Below are 26,594 nucleotides of genomic sequence, written 5' to 3'. Positions count from 1 at the left end.
AAAACTTTGGGGAATGGTCCATTTTAAAGAGTTAAAAAGGACCAGAAGGTCAAACTAATTTTTAGGTGACATATTGGATTTCTGCCTTATGTTATTTAATTAAACACAGTATTTTTGTAATGCCATTGTATCCTCTTTAACTACAATTTACTTGGTTATAGGAACCTTTGAAACATGCTGGCAAAATCTGATGAGAAGACAGTAGCCTGCTTGAAGCAGAAATTCCAAGAATGAAACTGTAGCCATTTCCAAGAGATGCTAAGAAGATGCAGCTGGCAGGGAGGAACAAGTAGGTAATGGGCTGTTTGTGAGGGCTCATTGTTATTGCTTTAAGATACACGTCCAATGCCATTGCATAAGCCATGATCTCTGCAGCCTGATGAAAGCAGGGACCCCCTTCACACATCTTCAGCCTCTGGGAGTCCTCTGCTTCTGTTGGCACTAAACAGTGGGTCAGTTTGAAGTGCTTCTTTTTCTCAGAGTTTGGTTGTGACTAACAGTGTAATATTAACTGACGTCTCCTGTAGAAGCTGTGATTTTTGTTGTGATGAGTATTTGCACATGGAAATGGCCAAAGTACCCCTCAACAGAAGGTTTTCTGCGCATCTGATGGTCAAAATACACTCTAGGGGCAGCAATACCCTTTCACTCCCGGATGAGACCCTGGAGCCTATCCGGTATGCCTTCCCTTGGTGTCCTCTGGTGCTCCATTGCCTTTTCTCTCTCTCTTCCCCTGGTGACTGCCTGCAGGAGGCTCTGACTCACTCCCTGTCTTTGCCCTTCTCCATGAAAAAACACACCTCCAGGAGTCACGGGGTCGATCCTTGGCTGCCATGTGATGTTAGTGATTTCAGGGGGGCAGCTGTACACCACCATGGGCCCTCCGTGTCCTGTGGCATGGGAGCACGGTCATACCAGCTGGGCTGAGGTCTAAGTCACAATTTCTCTGTCGTACTGCCCCAGATGCTGACGGGCTGCTGCAGAAGGAGCTAACCTAAGGAAACAAGGAGAAACGTGTTGCTTGCTCCCTCAGAATTTTATCTTAACCCTTAACAGAGACTAGACTAACTCTGGACATTCTGTGTGAAGTGATTGCTATAATGGGGAGTGTTCTCCTTACCCACCCAGAAGCTCTGTGTTGGTGTTAGCACTGTGTCAGTCTATTAAGGTTAAAAAACAAAACAAACCCTGCTAATGTGGGCAGACTTGTGCAGTGGTGTTGCCCTGGCTTCGCACAGCGTGGAGCCCCAGGTCAGCCTAGCTCTCCGTGCCACACAGCCTGTGCAAGGGTGCCGTACGCCTGACAAGGTGGAGGTGAAAAGCACCTCCTGGTTTGTCCATCCTGCATGGGCCGGGGCTGTCAGGAGCCATCCCTCTCTGCTGTGGGGCAAGAGGGGAATCTCTGTCATAATTAGATCCTCATTAGCCCTTGGCACAGCAGAACTTGCTGTATTCTGCGTGGAAGCATGTGAATTTGGATGGGGGGTTGTTCTTGAATTTCACTGTGACTTTATACCTATCTTACTCTCTGAAAGTCTTCCACAAACATACGGCAGAAATCTGGAAGATTGTGTTTTCAAGTAAATAGCAATATGAGGTGTTAGAGTACTGAATGCACTCTGTGATGAGGCCAGCAGTGAATGTTCACAGGTCTCAGGTATTTCCATTTGAATCCTTATTCAGGTGGCTTTGAGGGAACCATCCATAATGTGCCCGAATTTCCAGTGTGGCCTAAATAAAAGAGAAAAAAAAAAGTTGGAAGCTGAAGTAATTAAAGTGATAGTTAAGCCCACACTGAAGGAAGTGTGGGGTGCAGAAAGTCTTGTGCCTTTTTTATATTTTCTGGAATTTTCCTTTTGTTGCTTTCTTTCAAGTGATTTCAAAGGCTTTTCAAAGGGAAGATAAGTGCTGTTCCTGAGTTATCCTCCAAGTTAGGGCAGTTGTGGGGGATTTGTTTCACCTGGAGTTCCTCACCCAGCCTCCCAGCGCTCAGGCCCTCTGCCTCAAAACCTGCTGCCCACTGGGGTGTCCATCCATCACATGAATGCTGCTGTCTCTGTCTCCCTACTGTCAGGGTCAAAAGCAAAGACTGCAAATCTCTCTCTCTTCTGGCCATGCCTCTTTGAAAGGAAGCTGAAAACAAGTTTATTATTGCCTTTTATGTTTTCGAATCATAGATCCAACATCCTCCTCTGACCTCCTCCTTTTGCCTGCTGTGCAATAGGCTTTGCTAAGTAGTAGCTGGCACCCTTCAAAAAAATGCAAAACAATATTCCCCTTGGCTTCCTCGCTGGGGCTGCCCACGTGGGTAGTGCTGGGGCTTAAGGCATGACAGTCGCAGGGGAGAGGAAAGAGACTGAAATGTTTCTTGGGCTTTAGGACTCACTGTGCTCTCAAGGAAAAAAAAAAAAAAGCATCAGCAAAGCAGGAAGAACAGTTAATAGAATTTGTAGGGGAGGCTTACAGAGTACAAATTAGCCATTGCGCCAAATATCTCATTTGATTGTTTTGTCATGTACTAGTTTTTAGTATCGCTGTTGCTGGAACCAAGCAGGAAATAAATGAAAACAAAGATGCAAAAGGAACATTTGTGTATAAATTAATTCAGTTGTCTCCAAAGCGGCGTCTGTTCTTATATTTCAAAAGCTGCAAAAAGTGCCTGAATTTTTCTTTTGCCCCCCTACTTCTACAAGGTCATTCAGGCTTCCCTCTTTGTTGTTTCCTACCCCATTTGTATGAGTGAGCAGTGTACTGCTTGGGCAATATGTGGGAGCGCAGCTCTTACTGGAGACAACTCGAAAGAAGCTGGTATGACTTTTTTTCCCTGAAGCCAAACACTTTGCATTGAACTAACATCATTTTACTAGTTTTTGGTGCCAAAGAAATGGAGAAGTAATTAGGGGGAAAACCACAAAACCTTTTGCAGACTTTCAAGTCATTGAGCTCAAAAAAGTATGAACTGAAATGAACAGAAGCTCATCATTTCTTTCTCAATGAAGTGTCAGTGCCTCCACACGATCCTGCAGGACCTGTGCACAGAGACTCGTGTAGGAAGGGCAGCAGCCTGCGGTGGATGGTAAAGTTAGGGTAGGGCTGTGGAGGTGATGGCACCAAAGTGAGTGTGGGTGGTGCTTTTTTTTTCTTTTTGCTTGGAGGAGGAGGAGGAAGAGAGGCAGATAATCACCTCATTCCTGGTATTGTTAATGATATTCTAGAGTCAAAGACATCAGTCCAGAAAAACAACCAAGCAGATAATAATAAATAGCTCGTGTTGATGGTGGCAGGAGTATTTGTTTACTGTGAAGTTGAGCATGGGCTCTTTTCGCTGGCTGTATTCAGGCTTACTTTAAAATGTAAAGCATGTGCAAGTACAGTTTTACAGAGCCTCTGCTGAGGAAGGGTTGGGAGCTGAACCAGAAAGCTTAGAAATTTGTCTTTTATTTATTTCTTGTGTGTTTTTTAGGTAGTCGTACATTACTTTGTGTCATAGCGTAATAGAATTGATGTATTTTTATTTTCAGCTCTCTGTAGAGAGTTGGAATTTAGTGATGATTGAAATATTTAAGTAGTAGCTGCCAAAAATTGTTTTAAAGAGAATTATTTAAATAGAGCATCATTTCATTCCAGTAAAACATGCCAGTAATGGTTGTGTATATTTTGTAGAATGCACGTATAAATACAGAAGTGAAGGAGAAGCATGTTATTCTGAAGCTCATAATCTTTGGATGTGTTCGTTTTCAATCTGTATGGGAAAGAAAGGAAATGTTGACATATCCAGATACTCTGCAGACCAGAAATCCTATCATCTAGCCAAGCCTACTGGTTAAAAGGAAAAGAACAGTGAAAGACAAAAAGTAGAAAGCAAAGTTTACTGAGAAAAAAACAAAGTCTGAGGAAAGATGAGAGAGAGGTAACAGAGCTTTTTTGAAAATTAATATTCAGTGTTAGGCAAAACAGTCTGTGAAAGAACAGCATGGTATTCCCAGAAGGAATCCAGAGAAGTTCAGTTCCGCATATTGTACCTTTTCAAGTCATAGTCAAAGCAGATATTTATCATATATATTTATTTTTTATTAATAACTGATGGCTGGATCCTGCCACTTCACTTGCAGCAGGTGAACAGTTTTACTGAAGTTGCTTCTCACTGAGTGTAAGGTCTGTTTACATCAACCTGGGAGAGTGTAGCAGCCCTCAAAGTTACTCAGATCCACACAATATGGGTGCGGGAAGCAACTTCAGATGGAGTTTAAGCCAGATGTTTTCTACTTCAGCCTGGCAGAGTGTAAAATAGCATTAAGGGCAGGAATTCAGTGCCCAGGATGGGTGTTTGTGGATCTGCACGTCTCGAGGTCTCTCACTCTCAAAATGTCCCCAGGAGAGGTTGCTTTCAGCCTTCACACAGGGCTGTGTCGGAAGAGCAGAGCCCGTTTCAGCAACTCATCCTTTCCAGTTCAGGTCACTAGTGGGACTCACAGAAGTACGTGTTAAAAAAAACACACTACTGATCTGTCTAATGCCAGACTTCCAAGTGAAAGTTGAGGTCAGTTATGAATTAGCCTGGTTGCTTGTGTCCAGTTGTCTTTGTCCAAGAGCAACAAATGGCTTTCAGCACCAGGGGCTTTCTTTCTGCTCAGTGAGAGTCTCCTGTCTGTGTTAGGCATTACTGGAGGAGAGGGCAGAGGCACTGCAGAGGGATGTTGGTCGGGACGGTGTGTAGTGATCCAGGGTGACAGCTCCTGCCTAGAAATCTCAGTGATATGTGCTTCTGCTGCCTCGGAGTGCGCAAGTTTGAACTGTGTTATTAGAGGAAGGGGTGGAAACCTTCTCTCAGTAATATTGACAGTGCTGATTACTCTGAATGCAGGTTAAATAGACAAGTACTCCCTCCCCATTCAGAGCCCTGTTCCTTGCTTTTCTTTCTTTGTCCCCATTCCTTTCTCTCCGCCTCTTAACTGAGGCTGGTGTTAGAGAAGCACTTTGATTGAGCAGCCATGCAGTTTGTGAAGAACAGTGGGGTTTCTGGAACATCTTTCTTCTTGGAACATTACAAATTAATCGCCACAAGATTCAATGATTTCAGCTGAACTTCACATCTTTCCACTTCATGGATAGCAAATAATGGTCAAAACAGGAATAAAAAGATTAGTTTGACTCTCACTGAAGTTTCTCCTACATTCCTTCACCTAGAATTTAATCAGGGACCAGACTGAAAACTCAGCGAGCTGACATGAAACACTGACTTCGCTTGAGTTGTCCTTAAGCCCTGGCATTATTGCACCCTTGTAAATGAAATTTGAAGCCTGAGTTTGAGGACAAACAGGAGGAGCACTGTAGAAATTGGAGAGGTAGGCTTCAGTGTCTGTGCTATTACTAATTGTTATGACAATGTTTATGGTTTCCCTTCATTATTACCCTCTTTTGCACCCAGATTTATTTTTTTTTTTCAGTTGTTCTTTTGATCTGAAGGTAGGGTTGATAGACATCGTTCATCCAGGGAAGAGACAGACACTGAAGTCTACAGAGAGCTCCAAGCATCTGTCTCTCTCTGTAGACGTACAGATACACTGCACCTCTATGTTGTGTGGCTCAGAGATCTCAAAGACCATGTTTCCATTCTTTACAGCCCTTCTTTTTTGCCATGCCTTTCTCCTGCCCTTCACTGTCACCTGGGGCCTCCTGCCTGCTCCTGCGAGCGCACAGGGAAATGCTGTGGGCTCAGTCTTGGAGGTGGCTGCTGCCAGGCAGCTGAGTGGGGTCTGTGGGGTGATGGAGCACCCAGGGAAAACTTTTGTGGTCCGTGCTTACTCGGGGAGGGATGAGGTGCTTGTTTCTCCTGGGGCAGGCCCCGGATCCCCCATCCTCTCCCTCTCCGCAGGCCCAAAGTCAGCGTAGCTGCAACAAATGTGAGTGAGTTTTATCAGCTGCAGCCAGCTGGAGGCCTGGCCTTGTACCAGATAACCACGGTATAACTCAGGCTGCTTTCCATTCTCCCCTGCCTCTCCCTCCGTGAATTAGTAGCCGTAAAGCACAGCTATGGGCAGCAGCAAATCTTCCCATAATTTCTGCCTTCCAAAGCCAGGTAACGGTCCAGGTTTCTCATCCCCTTTCTCTCCCCCTCTTTCTTGCTCTCTTTTAGGGACAGGTAACAATAATACTACGCATTACATGTCCTCCTTACAGCTAGATAACTAATGATTGCCATTATATCTCTGTCAGAACTAGGTAACTGCAATACTCTTCATTATATATCTGTCTTAAAGCCAGTAACAGCAGTACTCTAAATTATGTACCTTTCTTCCTTTTTCTCTGTCAGGCAGGTAATTGTTATGCTCATCTTTATGTGTCTTTCCTGGAGCTGTAATAGTTTTCATTGTATCTCCTCAGAGCTTATTATGGTAATGTTCCTTACTGTATATTTCGGAGTTAGAAGCTGATATTTTTCAGAGTCACCTCTGTAGTATTTTGCCTTCTGTATTTCTTAAAATTTGAGTAATTAAAATACTACTCTTAGATTAACAATTTTGAGAAGGATTCTGCTTTTCCTCTCAGGATCTTTCTAGGGACTGTCTTGGGGTTGGAGGAGTGTCCTGTAAAGTGGTGTCTGCCCCCTCTTGATCCCAGGGCTGGGTGGTGCCTTTCCCCCTTTGGATTTCAGCAGTGCCAAGTTGCTGGGACTGGGAGTCCGGCCATGGAAGATGCTGAAAAGGCTTGGCATCTCCAGGCACTCGGGGACCACCCTTGGATATTGCCATCTCATGTCTCCACACTTCCATGCCCAGCATTTTGCAAATGGAGATGCTGAGTTCTCTGAGGAACAGCTTGCTCCTCTATAGTGCCTACCACAGTTTCTCCTGATTTTGATTTCTTTCTTACGTCATAATATAAAACCTGCTATGCATGGGTAACTGACACAAATTTCACAAACTTGGCTGTGACTCCTTGATTATTATTAAGAATTACCTTTCTGGGATTTCAGTGTTTGCTCTTCATTTTTCTTCTGACAGTATGATGTCTCCTGTGAGGACCTGGTGGAGCAGAAATAATACTGTGTGTTTTAGGAGATCTTCCTCCTTGTAGCATGTATACTAAACAGGTTAATAAACCAGTAGCTGGTGATCAATTTATGCAAAATAAGCAGCAAGCCCAATCTGAAAATCACTTGATAAACTATTCAGTAAATGTATCTGCATAAATAACACACAGGAATAAATTGGAACCAGTTTGAGAGCATAAAAGGAGGGCTACATTTGCAGCATGGTTCAGAGACTGTAAATCAAATCAAACCAATTTTGTCTCCTGTTCCACCTTTTATTAGATAATCAAAATTCAGATCAGTCTCATGAAAAGATTTCCTTGTACTGCTTGAATCTCATAAGTAAGCCTGGCTCTGCTTGCAAGTGAGCACCACCTCTAAAAGAGTGGAAACACTGCCTGCTCACATCCCAAGTGTGAAATAGCTGAAAAGTAAAATACATTTCAAGAAACATTTTGTTTGAATTTTGAGATGAACTGGAGGAGAAGGTGCTTAGAAAAGTGATGGGAAGTGGCTCTGTGTTAGAGGCATAACACATGGAGAACTCTTAAACTTCATGGAAAATTAACAGGTGTAGCTGGAGTGGGTAATTTCAAGAATGCAGCCCTAGGAGTTGATGCAGGCCTGTGAATAGCATTACATCCAAGAACTGTGTTACTGAAATTAACACATTATTGACTAGCATGGAAAAAAAATGACAGGAAATCTGTCAGCAGCATGAAAGTCTGATCATGACAGGCCGGCTCAAATGGCGGGCGTTGTGCAACGTGGAAAGAAGCTGCAGGATCTCGGGGACAGCTTGGAGAAAAGAGCTGCTGAAGAAGAAAAAAGTTCACTGCGAAGAGCACTGCACGTAGGAGAAGGGCCTCTAGCAGAGGCAATCTAGTGAAGCTGACTTCAGCTTAGACAAGAAAGATGTACTTGGCAATATTTTGTCATACAGAAGAAAATTGAATTCTTACCCAGAATAAGGAGAAAAATAATTGGAATCTAGTGTGATTGTGAAATTCCCTGTGTGGTAATCCGGTCTGGAGACAATCAGCCAGGTACAGCTTTATCTGTCATTGCCTGACAAGCAGAATTTCCAAAGCAAGATTTCCAAAGGAGCCAGCAGAGATTGCTGTTAGCAGCAGAAGTCCATCAGCTGTCGTAAGGGCAGAGCTGAGCACCTCCTGTGGCAACTGTTCACGCATAAACTCATGTCCTTGGGACATAAAGGTGTTTGCTGTAAATTGCTGTTGGTTTCACTGGGAGTAAAGCCAGCCTTTATAAAGTTGCTAATAGACCTCACATTGACCAACTGTAACTTCTTTGGCTCTGTTTGCTTACACCACCAGCTGAAGACTCCACATTAGACAAATTTTAATATGAAGTGGCCTGCTGGGATCTCTAGTGCACAGGGCTGTAGATGTGATGAGCTTGAAAGTAAGATAACTACCTGCTGCCAAGATGCTGCGCTTGTCTGTGTCTCTTTCTTGAATGAGATGTTTCGATGTCTTATTAGCCCATCGGTAAGGAATGCAGGCACTCACTCCTGTTGTGATTGGCAGTGAGAGGCTGCCTGCTTGCAACAGAACTTTCTATGTGAAATGCTCAATTTATCAAATGGAATCAGAGTGTGAGTGATAGGAAGTATCTGCAGTACAGTTCTGCACAGTGCTCTGCACAGCCTATACCACGCCAGTTTTATGTTCCCCAGAAACTAAACCGGCCATGAGTTCACCAGGCCTGGGGGCTCCTAGGGTCTGTGGTACACGGCACCAAACAAGGAGGTTCTCTGCCTCAGAAGAAGCCCTGTTATGTTAACAAAAAAAAAAAAAGAAAAAAAAAAAGTGCTTAGTACTTGTTACGTTACATTGACTACATTAAAGGAATGATTTATAGGTAGAGAAAAAAAAAAGGCAAAGTATGCATCTTAACAAGGTCTACCAAGGTTACAAATTCTGATAAAAAGAAATCATTTACATTGAGGCATTTGTTTAATTTATTTCAGGTGAGGTCAGATCTTTGATTCTTTCTTTAAATAACTGGGAAGTTTTTACAGATTCCATAATGTGTTCAAGGTAGGTTATGCTTTTGCAAGAGAGCTGCTTTCAGAGAGCTGCAAATACTTATGTTCTGATGGAGGTGGTACTAAACAAAGAAGAGTTACATAAATGCCTTGTAGCATAGGCTTCATGTGTTAGGAATATTAAAAATAACTCCTCAATGCTCACAGGGTCTTATTTCAGTAAAGCGTGCTGTTTTCCATCCTTTTATGCATGACTTCAACTACAAAACCATTATGGAATTGATATGTATCTGAATATCCAATCTACAATGCCCCTTGGCAAAACCCAAGTGAAAATAAGAGGTCTAAAGAGGGAAAATGCATTTAATATTCATATACGGATTGACTATATAGTCAATACACTGGCTTGCCTTGTTGCTTAGCCTTCAGTTAAGTGTAACCATTTTGTGTCCAATGACCATTAAACATCAGTGAAGCAGCAGACAAAAAATGACATTTTCCTAAGCAGAGAAGTGGTCCCAAATGTAAATCTGACTTCTCAGTTCTGTTGACGAGACCAGGCCCAGCTTCGAACACCTGCATGCAGTCTTCCTAAGGATTCAGGGAAGGTCTTGAAGTCAGGCTCTCTTAACTCTGCTTTCCAATTTTATATGGAATCATAGCAAATCTCTTCCTGCCCTTTTAGCCTGGCTTCTTGTGTAAAATGCCTGTGCGTATGACGGAGTCTGTCATACACATTGTTCATTGCACAATAACTTCTGAAGTGGTCCAGCTTCAGTGACATTTTCCCAGGAATCAGAAGCCTCAAAACATAATATTCTTACAAGCATAATGAATATAAACAGCTGGATGATGAAAGAAGTGTCCTCCACTGCAAAAAAAAAAAAAAAAAAAAAATGGTTGCAGTGCAAATTCCTCATAGGCACCCAGGAGTTAGTAACCATGAGAAAAGTTCAGGATAGAGCCCTTTTATTCATAGGCATCAAAAATTTTAAGCACAAGACATGGACTTACAGTAAAATAGGCTGTTATACAGCTGTATGGGATCTTTTACCTGTTTTCTTCGCTAGTCTGGGAAAATATTTTTCAGGTTTCAACACAAGATTTGCTCCTATCTGCGATGAGCAAAGAGGATTTGCCAGAGTGGGATAGGACCTTTGGAGACTGATGTGCAAATGCAAACCAGTTCCTCAAAAACTCAGTAGACACCTGATTCACAGAGCATGCAGGAGTAATTGCAGCTGGATTGTAGTCCTGAAGAAAATAATTTGGGTTTTGCTTTTTTGTTTTTCTGATACCTATTTTTTAAATCTAATAAATTGGGAGGAAGAGAACAGAGAAAGATCTCTCAGGGCCTTTCGACCCTGTGTGGAGATGAGGAACAAAACCTAAGTAAGTAAAAAATGTTGACTATTAAAGATGTTTTTAGGAGTTAGTGGAAAATTTGAATACCACAAATTACTTATGGGCAACACAAATTCCCATGTTTTTATATTCACAAAGGCCATAAAACTAACGCAGGAAACTTAATTTTCCGTAATCTCACATACAGTGTATAAATCAAATACTTTTAACAGGAACACTGTTTTTAGCACATAAAAGCCTCTGAGAACTTCTGACTGTTTAAAATCTCCAAGGTGCACATCCCTGTGCTTCCCGTTATCTTTCTCCTCTGCATGGCAAGCACAGGGTGCAGACTTCCAGTTTTCATCAGACATCTCTGAGCCAAAATACACTGAGCTGGTGTAAGCGTAGATGGTTGCCTCACATTTAACATTGCAGCAGAACATGTAATTATATTAGTTTGAAGTTTTATGAACAAGGCAGTGTTAATAAATGTTTTGTCTTAATTGCTGCCAGGACATGAGAATGGATGAAGAATATTGGGGGAAGGAGTAGCCTTGGGACAGTTGTGGTGGAGGTAGCACTTGGCTGACATAGCTTATGTCATTCAAATCGGATTTCAGTAAAAGGTTTCCAATTCTGTTAAATGGGTCCAGCAACCAACAGTAAGGCTGAATCCATGTAAGGGGAAATCTCTTGAGATTAGTGTTGCAGTGGAAAGTAGATCATGAAGATATTTCAGATTAGGAGTATGGTAAATTTATGATTCCAGAAGGGAAGGACTGAAGAGAGTAGTTGTCTTCTGAGTCTGTCATAGCCCACAGCGAGGAGAGACAGACTTTTTCTAAAGTTATGGCAGACGTTTGTTTTCCATGTGTCCCTCATGGTAAGGCTAGGGTTTCTAAAAGAAAGAAATGAGAAAAAAAAATGTGAATATTTTTTTCTGTGACCCTAAAAGCTAAGCTGGGAAATGACATTTTTGAGAGAGAATGGCTTTATATGAAGTAAATTGTCAAACAGGACTGTTCACTTAGGTGCAATTTACCTCGTGTTAAGGTCTTGGGTGGGATTTCTAAAAGAAAACAGCACATTTTTATTCCGTATATGTATGTTTGTACTTCTATATGGAATTGTCTCTCTATATATGTATTTCAAGCATACATAAATATATATTTATAGGTCTTTAGAGTTGCGATGAGAAGGGCCATTTTTCTGGAACATTTTTCTTGCTGTTGTTTCAGAGGCTGTCTGTCATGATGTAGTCGAAGATAAGGATGAAGAGGAGAGTTGTTCCTCCAGCAAGGTGCACAAAGAGTGCTGCTAGAGGTGAGTTTACCAGCTGTGAAGATAGCACAAAAAAAAAAGCACTTATGGAAGGGAAAGACTTAGACGTTTTTGTAGAGGCAATGCCAGCCCAGATTTTTTTTTTTTTCCTAGGGTTATGGTTAGGGATTTAGAATGAAAGCAGATGAGATCATTGTCTACAGATCCTGTTGTCACCAAATAAGATCAAATAGATTTCTGTTGGTCTAGATACAGATACTGCTATTGCGAATACATTTTTCACTGTAATTAGAAATAAGTTTTTTAAAATAATGTGATGTGTGGAGCAGTTTTCATTTATGCATGGTACGATTTTAGAGAAAGAGCAATCCTTGTAGGATTAAATGAATTTATATTATTTTTTGTGGGGGCACTCCTTACCTGGATATGTTTTTTGCCAGGGATTTAGAAGGAAAGCAATGAGGTGTGAAGTTTCCTACTGATTATTTTATGGCCCATGGAATTAGGGAGAAAAATGGTGTTTGGTAGGAGCAAGCAGCCTCAGATTAGTTTTGATGCAGGGACTGCATAACTGAGTATGGTTTTCTTGGGGATTGCAGTGGAGTGCAGCTTTCTGAGAGAAAGGTGATCTTCCGTGACTTCTGCTGTGCCCAGGGTTTTGTAGGAGCTCTGCTGACACAGGGTAGGGGCTTCCAAAGGGGAGGAGAGTATTTTTCTTCTGACACTGTTGGAATTGGATCAAGAGGACTTCTAGGAGCACATGGTGAATTGCCCTGGTGCTTAGAGAGGGGAGAGAAAGGGACAGATAAAGGAATGGTTTCATCATTCTGCTGGGGCAAAACTGTTGTGGTTTTGGTTTGCTTGGCTCGCATTAACTTTATGGTCTTAGAAAAGGACCTCTTAGCTGGAGCAAGTGCTTGAAAATTCTTTTATGGTCTATAGAGATTCATAGACAGGGAGCACATCTGTAGGAGTGCATGGCTTTGTATTCGTATTGGTGTAGGCATTGTTTAGTTTAGGTTTGCTTTCATTAAGTTTCACACACATCAGGTTAGGATTTCAGAAAGGAATCATCATGCAATTTTCCTCTTACATTTTTCTGTACTCTGGTTGTTAGAATGCAGAACAATGCTTTGTAGGGTTGAATAGATATTCTTTCTTTATTATGTGTACTATCCGTGCAGGTTTATTTTGGTCAAACTTCAGGATAGATGTCAGGTTTCAGAAAGAATCAATTAGGAGAATGGTTCTCCACTGATGCTGTTTGACCCACAGCAGGTACCAGTTCTGAACGAGTGATGTTTTTTGCAAACTGTAGTTACTTAAGTTTTGTTTTCCTCAGGATTTAGGTTACGTGCATTAACCTGTAACACTATGAAAAGCAAATATTAAAGGAAGATGGTTGGAATGAAAAATTGTATTGGAAGAAATGAATAGTTTTGATTCAGCTCCGTGAGCGATACTTCTTATGCCAAGTTTATGATTGACATTGGAGTTTCAGAAAGGGAGCAGGGAAAACTTAATTTTCCTAGAGTTGAACATTCCACCCAGTTCAGATAAGGACCACTGTTCACAGGGTAAATGGCATTTACTTCATTTGAGGTAAATACCAGCCAGCCAGGTTTAAAAGTGTCATAGGATATAGGTCGTAGAAACAATAAAAGAAAACTCTGGTTTCCTGCTGCTTCTTGTATGGGATAGGCTGTTTGGTAGAAAGCTTCTCCCGGTGCATTCTGTTGAATATGTGCTTGAGGATTTGGGGTTGTTTCGTAGCAGAACAGGACTAAGGGCGCACCTGTATTTTTTGTAAGTCCCACTATTGCACTGCAGTTTGTGGCACCCCCATCTGACTGAAGCAGATCACCTTTGAGAGAAAAGGCAAGAGGAGGAAAACCAGGCTGGTATGTTTCCAAGGAAAGCCACAGTGCTTGAGACTTTCAGGCATCTCTGAAGGCTGGGCAACCAAGGCACATAGAGAACCAGGAGCACTGGGCCAGGGAATGACCCCTTCTCCCTAGAAAGCCAAGTCGTACTCTAAGTGAGACCCAGGGGTCAGACTCAGTGTGTTTGCCCCGTGTCTTTCTTAAAGCTATCTGGAGGAAGCATTGGGGTGGGGGTTGCCCTGCTATCGTGGAGTCCTAAAGTGACAGAAAAGCAGGTGAGCTCTGTGTGGCCCTGCAAGCTCAGTGGCATGCTGAAGGCTGGTAGGAGCATGCAGCATCCAGAAACATTGTGTGCAGAGAGGAGGTTATGAAGAGTCACTAAGAAGTTGCTCTAAGCTAAAGGCAAAGCCCGGAGAATAGAAAGGTGAAAATACGATAGCAATGTGGCATGGTTGCACCCAGGGGCTGATTCCAGGACATTTACTAGATTGTAATTGGCTCTAGGGTTATTAATGGGGTAGTGTGGCTTAGTAACTCCTAACACACTTGAGCAGGGACTGTGTGAGACCCTGCAGACTGTCTTGCCATCACAGCTATGCTTAAAGGCTTAAAGGCAGTAAAGCTTCCACATCGGCAGCAGATTTCTAAAAGTCCATCAATGAACAAAGCCAGTGAAGCAGCTGAGTTCACCCCTGTCCTAATCCCCGTGATTACAGCAGAGTAGCACCGAGATGTGCTGGAGTGAAATGAGATCATTAAAAAAATAGCAGTAACTGAGCAGCAGCAGATGTGTCAGCCCAGGGAGGTAGCAAGAGCTACAGCAAGGAAGGGCAGGGTGGTTTGGGGACAAAGCCTGTGATATCCAGAGCTCTCACAAATGCTGGTCATTTTTAATGGAAGCTGCTGGAGCTCAGCAGCAGTAGAGCTTGTCATTTCAAAAATAAATGTTGTAAAGGTAACGTTATGCCCTGTTTCAGAAGCAAATGACAACAGTTTCCCCTTTGGAAGACTTCCCAGAGCCAAGCCGACGATTCAGTTTTGCATGAATTTAAGCATATACAGATTCATTCAGAGGGGCAGTGAAGGTGAGAAATAAATGCCTCAGAGACAGAAAAAAGCAAAGACAGATGTGGTGTGTATGAGGTTGGCAGCCCTGCACAATGCAGCAGTGTAGGCACGTGGCCTGCCCAGAAATATAGAGACTGAGTCAGAAAGCTATCAGAGCAGTCCTCGTCATCCCTTGGAGGTCAGAGAGGCTCTTAAGGATGGAGCTAAGCAGTGGACTCGCCTGCCAGCTACATCCTGCTATACCACAACAGCTGGCAGGAGGCAAATAGCATTGCAAAATTATCTCTGAAGGGGAACCATCTGAACAAGGAGTTTAGAGACAAAGTGTCGGACATACAGGCCAGGTCTGAAAGGGAGCCCTCAGCCTCCTTTCACATTGTACTGGGTGAGATTCCTGTTAGAAGTAGCCTTATGGTGGATCCGCTAGGTATTGCAAAAAATGCTGAATCCATCTGCAGCCTTTACTGCAACAAAGTTCTCTTAATCTTTTTTTTATGCGTTTTATGGGAATTTGCAAGGACTCTTCCAAAAAGCACATGAGCAAGGCAGATAAATCTGTCTGTGGTTTTGTGTAGTGTATGCAGTTGGTTTTCTGTAGAGGTTTCTAGTTGGATGTTATTTTGGGTAATATTGATTGGTGTTATTTTGCTTTTGAGCCTGGCCAGGGTTTTGTAAAATCATACCTGTGTGAATTGAAGTCCCTTCTTTAAGGCTGAGAAGGGCAGGAACAATGATGGAAGAAAAGAGCTTTATGATTTTATTTTTTCCACAGATCTGGAAAGCACCTTGTGCTTTTCTAAGTGGAATGTTCTTATAAGAGCAGTGCTTTGGGGACAAAAGACAAGCCTGGAGGGCAGCGACCCAGCAGCAGCCCCGCTTGCTGCTGCAGGGGCTGGTGAACTCCACAGGGAGCCTTCCCTGAGCAGAGCTGTTCACTGTCCCCAGTACAGGGCACTCGGGGACACTTCACCTCCCCCTGTTCCCCACACTGCACTTTCTTAGTCTTTTTGCACCATTTCCTTCTTCAGGGCACGCACAGATGAGGCTCTGTTTTGTTAGCAGCGCCACATCCTGCTTCAGCATGTACCATCTGACCACATCTTTGTGGAGGGGTAAATATATTTTATTTCTGGATGGAGAACTCTTTTAGTTGCTTCTTGAATTACTGGAAGGTACTGCTTACCAGTAACAAAATGCATTAGTCGTATGTACAGCCAGTTCTGCTTCAGAGATTTCTCATTTGGCTATGATCATTTGGGTAAGTGATCTGTGATATGTACCTGAAGAGTCCTAGAAAATCTTTTACTGGCAAATAAGACGTAGCTCTGACCTTCAGCAATTGGGAAAAATAGGGAAATGGAACTTAACAAATCTATACGTGTTTTTACAGTGGCTCTCTTTTTATTAACTCAGTGAAGCCATTTTCAAAATCACATTTCAGAGCTTTTAAATGACCATAGTCTCTGGACATGTCATTATTTTTTGGCTTTTCAATACATACATACTGTATTTTCTCCACAATATACATTTTTTGGTCCTTTTTTCCTCTTGTTGGGAGAAATTTTGATTTATTCAATGAAAGCTAATTAATTTAGGAAAAAAAACGTGTCATCCACAAGGGAAGAACAGAAAGCAGGAGTATTTGGGCAGTGCGTGTTTAATGGAAATCATTCTTTGTGTAGTCGATTCCATTGAGGTTAAAGGGAATAGAATTTGGACATCAATTTGATCACTGAGTGAGGATAAGGGTTCCTGAATCTTTCTACACACCAGCAGCTGTATGGACATTGAAATGCTGCTGGTCTTCTGACGCCAGTCTGGGTGTCAGGGTATGGTCACAAACGCACTACACTGTATTGGTGTGTTTGGTGCCCACAACGTGTTTCATGCAGGATTTCAGCAAATGTCTTGAGAAGGAAAGAGTGAAGAAACCATGACATGCAAAACTCCTGGCATGATGAGCGCCCCATGCTTGGTCTGGGGTAAGAGATCTGCCACTCTTGTGCTCATTGCAGCCACACAAGCCCCCTTGCAGGTTGAGTGCTGGTCTGAGGTTGGTTATTCTTTGCGTGTTTGTGCCTTCTAGTGGTTTGGGGTGGAAATGAGGCAGGCAGGGAGGTGCTGGGAAGGGGGTTTGACTGCAACCAGTTGGCTGCACTGTGCAGAGAGGTTGGGAAGTGCTGCTGAGCTGCAGTGCTTTGGAGTTTGAATTCACCTCCTTGGGCTGGAAATGGCTGTAGCACTCACAAGACTTTGGTTCTGAGTATTAAAATAAATATTCTGTTCTATACCGTTCTCTTCCTGGGGGCCAGACAGATGTTTATCCCCCATGAGGACTTGTTTCCCCTTGCTCTGCTGTGCTGATACAGTGAGTTGTGAGGCTGTGCTATGAACCAGACCACCAAAACCTTCTGGGTGAAAAGACAACCTCCTTGCCTGCACCTCCTTTTGTAGCACGTGTTGTTCCCATAGACATGGTGGGTGTAGACAGATAGCAGCCTTTTGAAGGCAGTGAGGCGTTATTGCTCTGAAATACTGATAATACACAATACAACAAGAATCTTACTGGTTAGCATGTACGTATGTATTCTAACACACACATATAGTTTATACGTCTATTCCTAGATTTGCATCAAGCTTGGGGCTCACACAATAGCCAAAAGATGGTTAGTCCAAGATCCCCCTTGGACTGTAGGGCCTTGGAAGCAGCCAGCACCAACATAGCTCATCTACCCTGGGAAATGACCATCTCGTTTGCACGCAGTAAAGCTGCAGTTCCTGTAAAACTTGAGCACAGATCCTGTTTGTTTGTTTTATCAGTGTAAGTGGGGTTGGCACTGGAGCCAGTACTACCTGCCTGCTTTGGAGGTGTGCATAGTTTCCACTGGGGGACTTTGGGAGAAAGATATGAAAAAAGGGGCATGGAGGTCATGAAAAAGGGTCATGAGGTCTTGAAAAATCCTCTTTCCTTAGCAACCTGGATGTTAGATCCTGAGGCTTACCCAGGCTCGAAGGTGCTAAGTGGGTCTCTGAGTGCTCTGGGCACAGCCTGCCGCCTGCCCCAGCACAGTGCTGTGCCTGCCCCACTGCTGGCAGCCCACCTCGTGAGGAGAGACATCCAGCTTCAAAGAGCCTGTGGTGGGAGAAGAGGGTGATGTTTAGTTGGATAAATCCCCACTCTGCCCCCTCATGAAGGCAGCCTGCACAGCAGGCTGATAGGCAGCCGGAGGCAGGGAGAGGAAATATTTTTGTGCCCCTCCTGTGGCAGAGCCCCCATCGTCAGAAGCCACCCTATTTCCCCAGACCCTGCATCTGAGCGATTCAGGTGCCTTTGCTGTCGCAGGAAGTGCTGGGAAGGTATATTTGTCTTTCATTTTGTGTGTGGGTTTTTTTTTCTTATTTTAAGTATTAGTGTTTGTTCTGCTTTTCCTTTTTGAGGGGGGAAATTCTGTCTCGCGGAGAGATGAAACTTGACATGCTGCAATAAACAGCCGGTGGGCTAGCTATAAATTTAGACAATTTTGAAAACTTGTCATACCGCTTGTATTCTGAAGTTGTGCTATCTATCGCGCTGGGTTAACAGAGAGCTGAAATAAGGGCTAGCTGCACACCGGGTGATCACAGGAAAAATACCACAGTGACAGTGGGCACCACAGCATTTTCTAATGCAGTGTTTTGTGTCTTATTTTAAGGTGACCTCAAAACCAAGCCTGTGTGAGGGAATGTGTAGGTTTAACGCAAAGTGTGACTGAAATGGATGGATATTTAAGAAGCTCCTTAGACCTGCCAGGTGGCCCCTTACTGCCCAGCAGTTATATGGGCAACCTCATCTTCTTCATCTTTGTCACTGCCCTTGAATCCATCGAGTTTTGGTCCACAGTATAATAGCAGCCTAAGGGGACTGTCTCTGGAAAGTATTTCATTTTATTCTCTGAATCCAGGTGGGCTTTTTTTTTCAGCATGACCTCTGGAGCATAGTACAAAGATTGAGGTAAGTTTTCTCATCTAAAAGACCAATATAAGGTCTTTGTTTGTGGCCAGAACAGTTCTTTCTATTCCTACCTCCTTCACTGTCTGCTGGAAATGCCCCCATGCTGCTCCATTGTTAAAGCAGCTTTTTGCCAGTACTTGATGGGAACCACACCAATTATCACCTGAGTACCTGGGATTGTTCAGGGAATCTCCTGGCTAGGTCAATAACTGCAGTGGAGCTGGGCAGGGAGGGGGAACACTTTGAATTCTTGGTGAACTTTATTGTTTTGGATATCCAAAAAGGCCAATCCCCCTCACTTCTTCGTCAGGTCGTATTTTTAATTCCATCTGTTTTTATTGTGATTTATTTTGGAAGACATACAGAGGCATTTTGGAAAAGATGAGGAGGGATTCAGCAAGCCAGTACGGTTCTGTTCCTCTGGTTTTCTTGCAGGCCTGCTCATTTTGAGGGGAAAAAGTAGAAAAAGGTCATTTTCCAGGAAAGCTTTACCCTGCAAGACCTGAGACATTTTAGAGAAGGGGTCAGTGTGTTGTAGAAGTGTTTGCATTTTGTGTACAGGCTTGGCAAAAGTAGAGTGAATTATTTTAGGCCCCAAGATGAGAATATATGTGTGAGAGCTGGTCCCAGAGTTCATGAGTAGTGGTGCTTAGGTTAAGGAGCTGATGTAGAGCTTCTTTCAGAACTGTATTTGCAGTATTTGTTACGACAGGATGTGGTACTGAAAGGTCTACAGGGTTTCTAAGGCTGCATGTATCTTTTTTTTTTTTTTTTTTTTTTGTGCCGTATGTGAGACAAAGCTATTAAAACCCATTTCTATCACAGTCTGTTCCCAGCATCACAATGTGGAAATACTGCTGCAGCTAAATTCGATATCCAGTGTTTTGGTGGTGTGAAGAGGGCTGTTTTACCTGCTTCTTCCTGACCCTGAAACAGCACCACGAGAGCCATACATTCCTCTGCCAAAGTCTAGTTTAGAACTGTGAGAAGAAAGAAATAATCCTTTTCTTTCCTTTACTGAGATGCCTTTAAAGTGCCTTTCTCCAAATGGCTCGAGACAGTTTCCCTACAAACAATTAAAATATAAAGGAAACCAGCAAGTCTTGAAACACAAAGGCTAACCAAAATAAATCAAAACCCATCTGCCTATGCAAAATAGCCTTGACTAAAGCACGTACTTTCTTATGAAATGTAATTTACCAAATACTTAGATAAACAGCAGTAGTTTGCCTATTTTGCAGCATCAAAGGATTTCCTATGTTTCTTGATCTTACTTCAGCTAGTACCAACTCCTCTCATTAGTTTAAACCTGAAGGGGGTACTTCTCAGAATTGAGGAATACGCTTGAAATGGTTTGAAATAAATGCAGGAGATCACTTTTTAGCTCTGTGTATATAAGAGATACCCAGTAGTATATAAACCATCCTTCAGACGTGTCCAGCACCTGATGAATCCGGGTTGAACAGAGCGGCCTGGACACGCTAGGAGGGAAAGTAGCATGTCGGGGGGAGCCTGGGCCTCCTCTGCTTTCAGTAAAGCTCGAATACTCATCTGCTTTCCAGGGGAGAGAGGAGAATGCACCGGGAAGATGAAAAATTTTGGTGTATATAGAGAATAATAATATTTTTCTTCTCCCTGGGCCTAGGCAGCTTGGGTAAAGGAGAGGAATTTGGACATTAGCGAGAGCCCAGCTGATGGTAACAATGGCTGCTCTCTTGACTTCCATCACAGCAGATAGTGCCAGCTGAGAACGGAGGCTGTGCTTGCAGCTCTTTGAATGATATAAACCGGCCATTTTCTCTCAGTGCTGCTCCCGTCATGAGAAACCATCTCCCAGAGAACAGCTGGGAAAAGCCACAAATGGGAAGGACAATGGGGTGACAGGAGGGGAAGCTGTTCTGTCACCAGTGCAGAGGAACTGCTCTGTCATCAAGGGTGGCCATGCAGGGAATGGGATTTCTCCAAGCTGAGATGTGGTCAGCCCCTTCGTGCCACATGGGACAGGGAGGCACAGCTGAAGCCTTTCTCCACGTGGTTCTTGTGATATGGGTGAGCTGAGCTTTAGAAGTATAATAAGGGTAAGAAATAGATTCAGTTACTTGTGGCAGCCAGCAGCACAGGAAGCAGAGGGAGATCAGGCTCACAGGTTTGACTGTATTATCACTAAATACTGTGCCCTCAATTATGTATGTAGTGGAGAAGGGAAAGAAAGTCCATTTTTTTTTTCCTCCTTAGTGTGAAGAGAGCCTTCATTAGCTGTGCCTTGACATGGTGATTTCAGCACCAGTGCTTGCATTAAGATTTCAGATTTTATTAGGGCATCAAGCAAAGACAGTAAGCCAAAGGATTTTTTTTTATTTTAATTTAAAAATTAGATGCAAATGCCTTTATGGCAGTATCAAAATGTGTTGCAGTTACAGTATTTCCCAAGTGGAGGGTAGAAGTTATTTACAAAAGCTTGTTTCAAAGGCTAAGGGCTCTGCACCTATTATCTTGTGAACTTCCTTAGATGACAACAATAAAAAAGGACAGACTCCTTTGTTCGGCAACAACCTGTGAATGGAATGAATTCAGGAGAGACACTTTGCTAAGGCAGCAAAGTCCTCAAATATTACAGGCAGTGTGCCAAGTTCAGTACAGCAATTGCATTCACAAAGGCTACTAAGAAACAAAGATAAATGATCACTTAGTGCACCAGAAGTGCTTATTTTCTCTTTCCCTTTCCCTCTCTTTCCCACGAAGTGTGAAGAAATGTTCTCACTTTAGCATTTCTGCTGGTTGTTTTAGTTTCCATATGGAAGTCTACAGGTGTAAGGATATTCCTTCTGCTTTTCCTCCTGCTGTCAGTGAGGCTGTCAACTTGGAGAACATTGGGGTAGAAGTAGGAGTGGATCCTTTCTCTGTAATTAAAAAATAGGCTATAGGAAGGGTGCAGCTCTATAATGTGCTCCGTGTTGTGCTCCCATGTATTTTGCAAGAAGATGCTGGTCATTAATTGGAAAACGTTAAAAAACAGAAAGACCACTCACTGCTTACCCCAGGCATTTCTTATGGTAAATCTTGTAAGTTCTAAAGATGTGTTTCTTTACAGTTTGAAATAGGTGTTTCAAACTCCAGATCCTTGTTCTACCTTTTACCATTAGTTAAAAGAGTCCCTTAGTGCCTCACGTTTTCTTCCAATTAAGTGCTCCTTTCACATTCCTGGAACGGTTGAGAAGTTAAAGAGGAGAGCACTTCTGCCAGGGGATCCTCCCCTTTGGTTCTGGGTGAAGATGTGGCAATAGAGTCCCACTTGCCTGTGCTGGTGCTGTGAAGCAACAAAATGCCTCTGAATTGGTTCAGATACCTGGCACATAACAGAAGAATCCCACTGGATCCTTTGGGTAAACAACCCTTCTCCTCTTCTGTGGCAAAAGGAATCCTGTTCTTAGTGGAAGGGTTAATTCATTCTTTGAACCTAATTTTGCTTTTGCTTAAGCCCTTCTCCTGCTCAAGGAAAGATGTATTATTTTCTAGTACCTACCCTATCCTATCCCAACCTCTGTATTCCAATATGGAATAGGTGAAATCTGTATTCATTTTGTGTGCGGTAGTCATAAAGGCAACGCATGGCTTTGGGACACGCTTCTCAAAGAGCACATTCCCAAATGAGCCCGTAAATTCTGTATCTTAAATCCTTTAGCATGTGGCAAATTTCCTCTCTTAGGCAGGTAGAAAGATGGGTCATAGGGTTTGAAAATGTAGACGGCAATTAATTAGGACTGGCAGAGAATTATTTGAATTTCTCACCTTTTGTTGGGTCGAGTTGGTGAGTTTTGGGTTTGACAATGAAAGATCATGAGGTGTCTCACCCACGTGTTTGGGTATTTGATGTTTCAGCCATCCTTGAGAAACACCATCAGAAATTGGTCCGTATGGGGATGTCTGGTTTGGAGATCACAAGAGAGCTGTTGCCAAGCTGGAGCAAGTCCAGTGGAGGACTGTGAAGGTGTTTGGAGGCTGGAGCACAGCTGGCAGGGAAGTTGGAGGGGTGGGTTTGTTCAGCCTGGAGGGAAGAAGGGTTTAGGGACAGGATCAACTAGTTGCAGATTGCTGCTGCTGAGGGAGGGCGGTTACAGAAGTGGAGGTGCCAGACCCTTACTAGGCATGCACGGTGACAAGTGTCGTGGTTCCGCTTGAGTGGGCAGCCGAGCTCCACCACAGTCGCTCTCTCGCTCCCCCTCCTCAAAGAGGAACGGGGAGAAAATATGATGAAAAGGGCTCAAAGGTTGAGAAACAAAGTGAGAAACAAAGGAAAGAAACCAAAAGCACCTTCTCCCCCCCATCCACCCTCTTCCACCTCCTCCCCCCGAGTGGCGCAGGAGAACGGTGGAATGGGGGTTATGGTCAGTCTACAGCACTTCTTCTCTGCTGCTCCTTCTCGGTCACTCTCGTCCCCTGTGCTGTGGGGTCCCACCCACGGGATACAGTCCTTGATGAACTGATCCAACGTGGGCTTCCCACAGGCAGCAGCTCTTCCAGAACTGCTCCAGATATGGGTCCGTACCACGGGGTCCAGCCCTCAGGAGAAAACTGCTCCAACCTGGCTCCCCCACAGGCAGCAGCTCCTGCCAGATCACCTGCTCCTGCGTGGTCTCCTCTCCACGGGCTACAGGTCCGGCCCGGAATCTGCTCTGGCAGGGGTCTTCCACAGGCGGCAGCCTCCGTCGGTGCAGGGCCACCTGCTCCACCGTGGTCTTCTCCATGGGCTGCAGCATGGAACCCTGCTCCACCGTGGTACTCCATGGGCTGCAGGGGGACATCCTGCTTCACCATGGTCCTCACCACAGGCCGCAGGGGACTTCTGCTCCGGCGCCTGGAGCACCTCTCCCCCTCCTTCTGCACTGACCTTGGCACCTGCAAGGCTGTTCCTCACTCCTCTCACTCTCCCATCTGCTGTGTGGCGCAGTTTTTTTCCCCTGTCTTGAATATGCTCTCACAGAGGTGCAAAACAACATCGCTTATTGGCTTGGCTCTGGTAAACAGTAGGGCCCTTATCAAACATGGGGCAGCTTCTAGATCCTTCTCACAGAAAACACCCCTATGGCTCCCTGCTACGAAAACCTTGCCACGTAAACCCACTACAACAAGACAAGAGGCAGCAGGCACAGGTTGCAGCAAGAGCAATTCGTGTTGGGTCAGTGAGAAAGCTGCTCACAGCAGGAGTGGTTAGGCAAGGGAGCAGGTTGTCGTACCTGTTGGTCCCAGTTCCCCTACCTGCTGTGACTTCCATCGCAGATTTTGAGTACTCGTCCAGAGGAGGTGCTGAGCAGTCAGGTCCCGGTCTGAAGTTAGCCCTGCTCCAAGCAGAGGTTTGACCAGAGACCTCCGGAGGCCCCTTCCAACCTGAATTGCTCCGTGCTCACTTGGCTGCATGCAGTGAGCGCGCTGCACGTTACCGTAATGCATGCTTTAGACAATGGTTACAGCCCTTGAGCAAAGGCAAATACATGTAAGATCTTGAAGCAATATTATCATCACTCCTAATGAATTCACTGGCTGTGTAAATATTTATAAACACGCAGCTTCCACAATGTAGTGTTGTAGTTTCCTAAAGATCTCTGGCTAGAAACAAAAGCCTTAAGAGCTCCCCTGTCCCTACTTAGCACGGCACTCTTGGCTTGATGGCGAAACCTGCCCGTTGAGTGCCCATCTGTATTCGTTTTGTCCCCCTGAAGTGCTAATCCTGTTTATCCTGTTGCCATAACCCCACTAAGTCTATTTATTTGCTGATTAGCACTAGGCTTGATTATTTCCTTTAAGTACTGACAAAACATGCTGAAAACAAGGTGTACACACGGCAAAATTTGGATAAACAGAATTATCAAGGAAATGCTAGAGGAAGTCCAGGACACAGCACCGAAGATGCTGAGGGAGGGAGAGAGAGATGTCTGTACACAGCTATTAGTCTTAGCTGGAAATCAAGGGGAGATTTAAGTGAATAATGTGGGAAAACTGGGAATTACATAGGTGCCTGAGATAAGGGACTGAGATTTTTCATCTCATGACAGCTGATCAAACTCCACTTACTTCAGTGGAACTGCACCGATATATTATAGCTGAGGATCTGCCCTCGTGGTTTGCAAAATCAGCTGCGAATATGTAATGGGGATGGCTTGTGTGCCTTCAGAAAACCTGAGACCTTTGAAATAAATCTTCAGCACACTTCATCTGCTGCTAGAGGAGGACCAGTTGCAGGAGAATGGAAGGACCTCATGCAGCGTCAGAAAAGACAGCTCATACCAGTGGTGCCCTGTGGCTTTAGAGTGACCTGGAGGACAAAGCAGCACGTAGCATTTTGTCCTGTGCTCATTCCTGTGTTGAGCTGATAACGTTTTCTGAGATACCACGGAGCTTTTAACAGGCAGATGCCCCACCTAGTTTTAAAGACATCAGGTGATTGTATCAAGTCCCTAGTCCAATTTTTTCAATGCTTAATTACTCCTCACTATTAAAGGAAGATAATGCTTAATGAGGCCTGAATTTATGTGGCATCATCCCCTGCCCACTGGACCTTTTTATGTCTTTGTGTGCTAGGTTACGGAATTGCTGGTGTCTGAAATGTTCCCCCAGGATGGTTGGTTAGAGACCAGCAAGATTTGGTTAAGATTTTAGGTTTCAGTTGTGGCTTTCTTACCAACGTTTATGTCTCCCAAGACAACAGGCTATACAGCTTTAAAGTTGTTTATGCAGCCCGTGTTTACCTGGCTGAATTCCACCCAAACCCTTGTTTCCATTGGCTTCAGCCACCTCTGGCCCTGCAGGTTGAATTAATGACAACCACAAACATGGCTGGAGACAGAATTTAAACTCGTGTCATCCAAAATAAACCCTAAACAAGGATGTCAGGGTCTACTCCAGACAGGATTGTCATAGCTTGTTTGGGGATTTCATTTGCCTGTTATCTCTAATTCAGTTACAATTTCCTAAAATCAGTTCATGGGAACATACAGAGACGCTGTGCAGTAGTAATGAATTCACCTCATTAGTGCAATGAAAATAGCAGTTGTCTTAATGAATATGGAAACATATTTATTTAATGCAGACTTCTGGTGTCAGACTTCTGCACTTTTTGGAAGTAGATAATAGATGTGTTATCTGCCCAACTTATTCTCTCTTCCATTTTTCACTCTTGTGGTTTCTTTGGTAAATGTATGGCATTAAATGATTGGAACAGCTTCAGTCTGACCCACAGAGCCAAGCTGAACCTTACAGCTGTTCTGTCTTGCTAGCTCCCCACAAACCAGTCCGAGGGTATCAGTGCCTGTCTCCTGCTACACTCGTGTTGTCTGCTAATGCAATTAACAAACGTCAAAGGATGGTCCCTGCATATGGTACCGCCTTTGGTGGCAGTACTCAAGCCTGTTCCTATTCAGATATTCATATTTACTGAGTTTTATGCCTGGCTTCACTCTCAGTGCCTCAAACTCATCTTTGGGGAGGCTCATCTTTCACATGAAAAAGCATAAAGTGCTTTTTCTCCATTTCCACAATTCGAAAATGGTCAGCTAGATTGAAATTTGGGCCCAAATTGGACACAAATAGATCACCTGCAAAGACATCTCTTAGGAAGTACAGCTTCGTGTTGGGCATGGAGGGGTCAGACAAATTTTAGATCATATCCAATTTAGATCATATCCAAGTATCCGGAAACAAAGGGAAAATGAGATGAGTGAGAGGCAGGGACAGGCAGGGAAAGAAGATTTGCTCCTGTCCTCTCTCAGGCAGCATGCTGCCTCTGAAGGTACTGAGTTACTAGAGTGCAAGCCAGGGTTGCAAGAGCTATATATATGTATATATATATGTGTGTGTGTGTGTATGCAGGAGGATATTTTGCACCCTTGAGCTCGCTGGACCTTCTGTGTGGCACCTTACTTGTAGACCAGCAGATAAATACCACTGTGTATTTTTAACATCTTCTGCCATCGTGGATACGAGGCA

General features: G+C 43.8%; 1 protein-coding gene across 2 annotated transcripts in view; it reads left to right on the top strand.

Moving 5' to 3' along the window:
• LOC137858507 (uncharacterized) overlaps positions 1-26,594 on the top strand; it is a 100,447-nt gene that overhangs the window by 21,369 nt on the left and 52,484 nt on the right. The window contains exons 4-5 of one of the 2 annotated variants that reach the window (XR_011097792.1): positions 162-289; positions 11,630-11,714. The gene's annotated coding sequence lies outside the window, so the exon portion shown is untranslated. The remainder of the gene's footprint in view (positions 1-161; positions 290-11,629; positions 11,715-26,594) is intronic. The other variant, XR_011097793.1, reaches the window with a different exon arrangement.

Source organism: Anas acuta, chromosome 6, assembly GCF_963932015.1.
Source record: "Anas acuta chromosome 6, bAnaAcu1.1, whole genome shotgun sequence".
NCBI lineage: Eukaryota > Metazoa > Chordata > Aves > Anseriformes > Anatidae > Anas > Anas acuta.
This window is presented reverse-complemented; position numbering and strand designations above follow the sequence as displayed.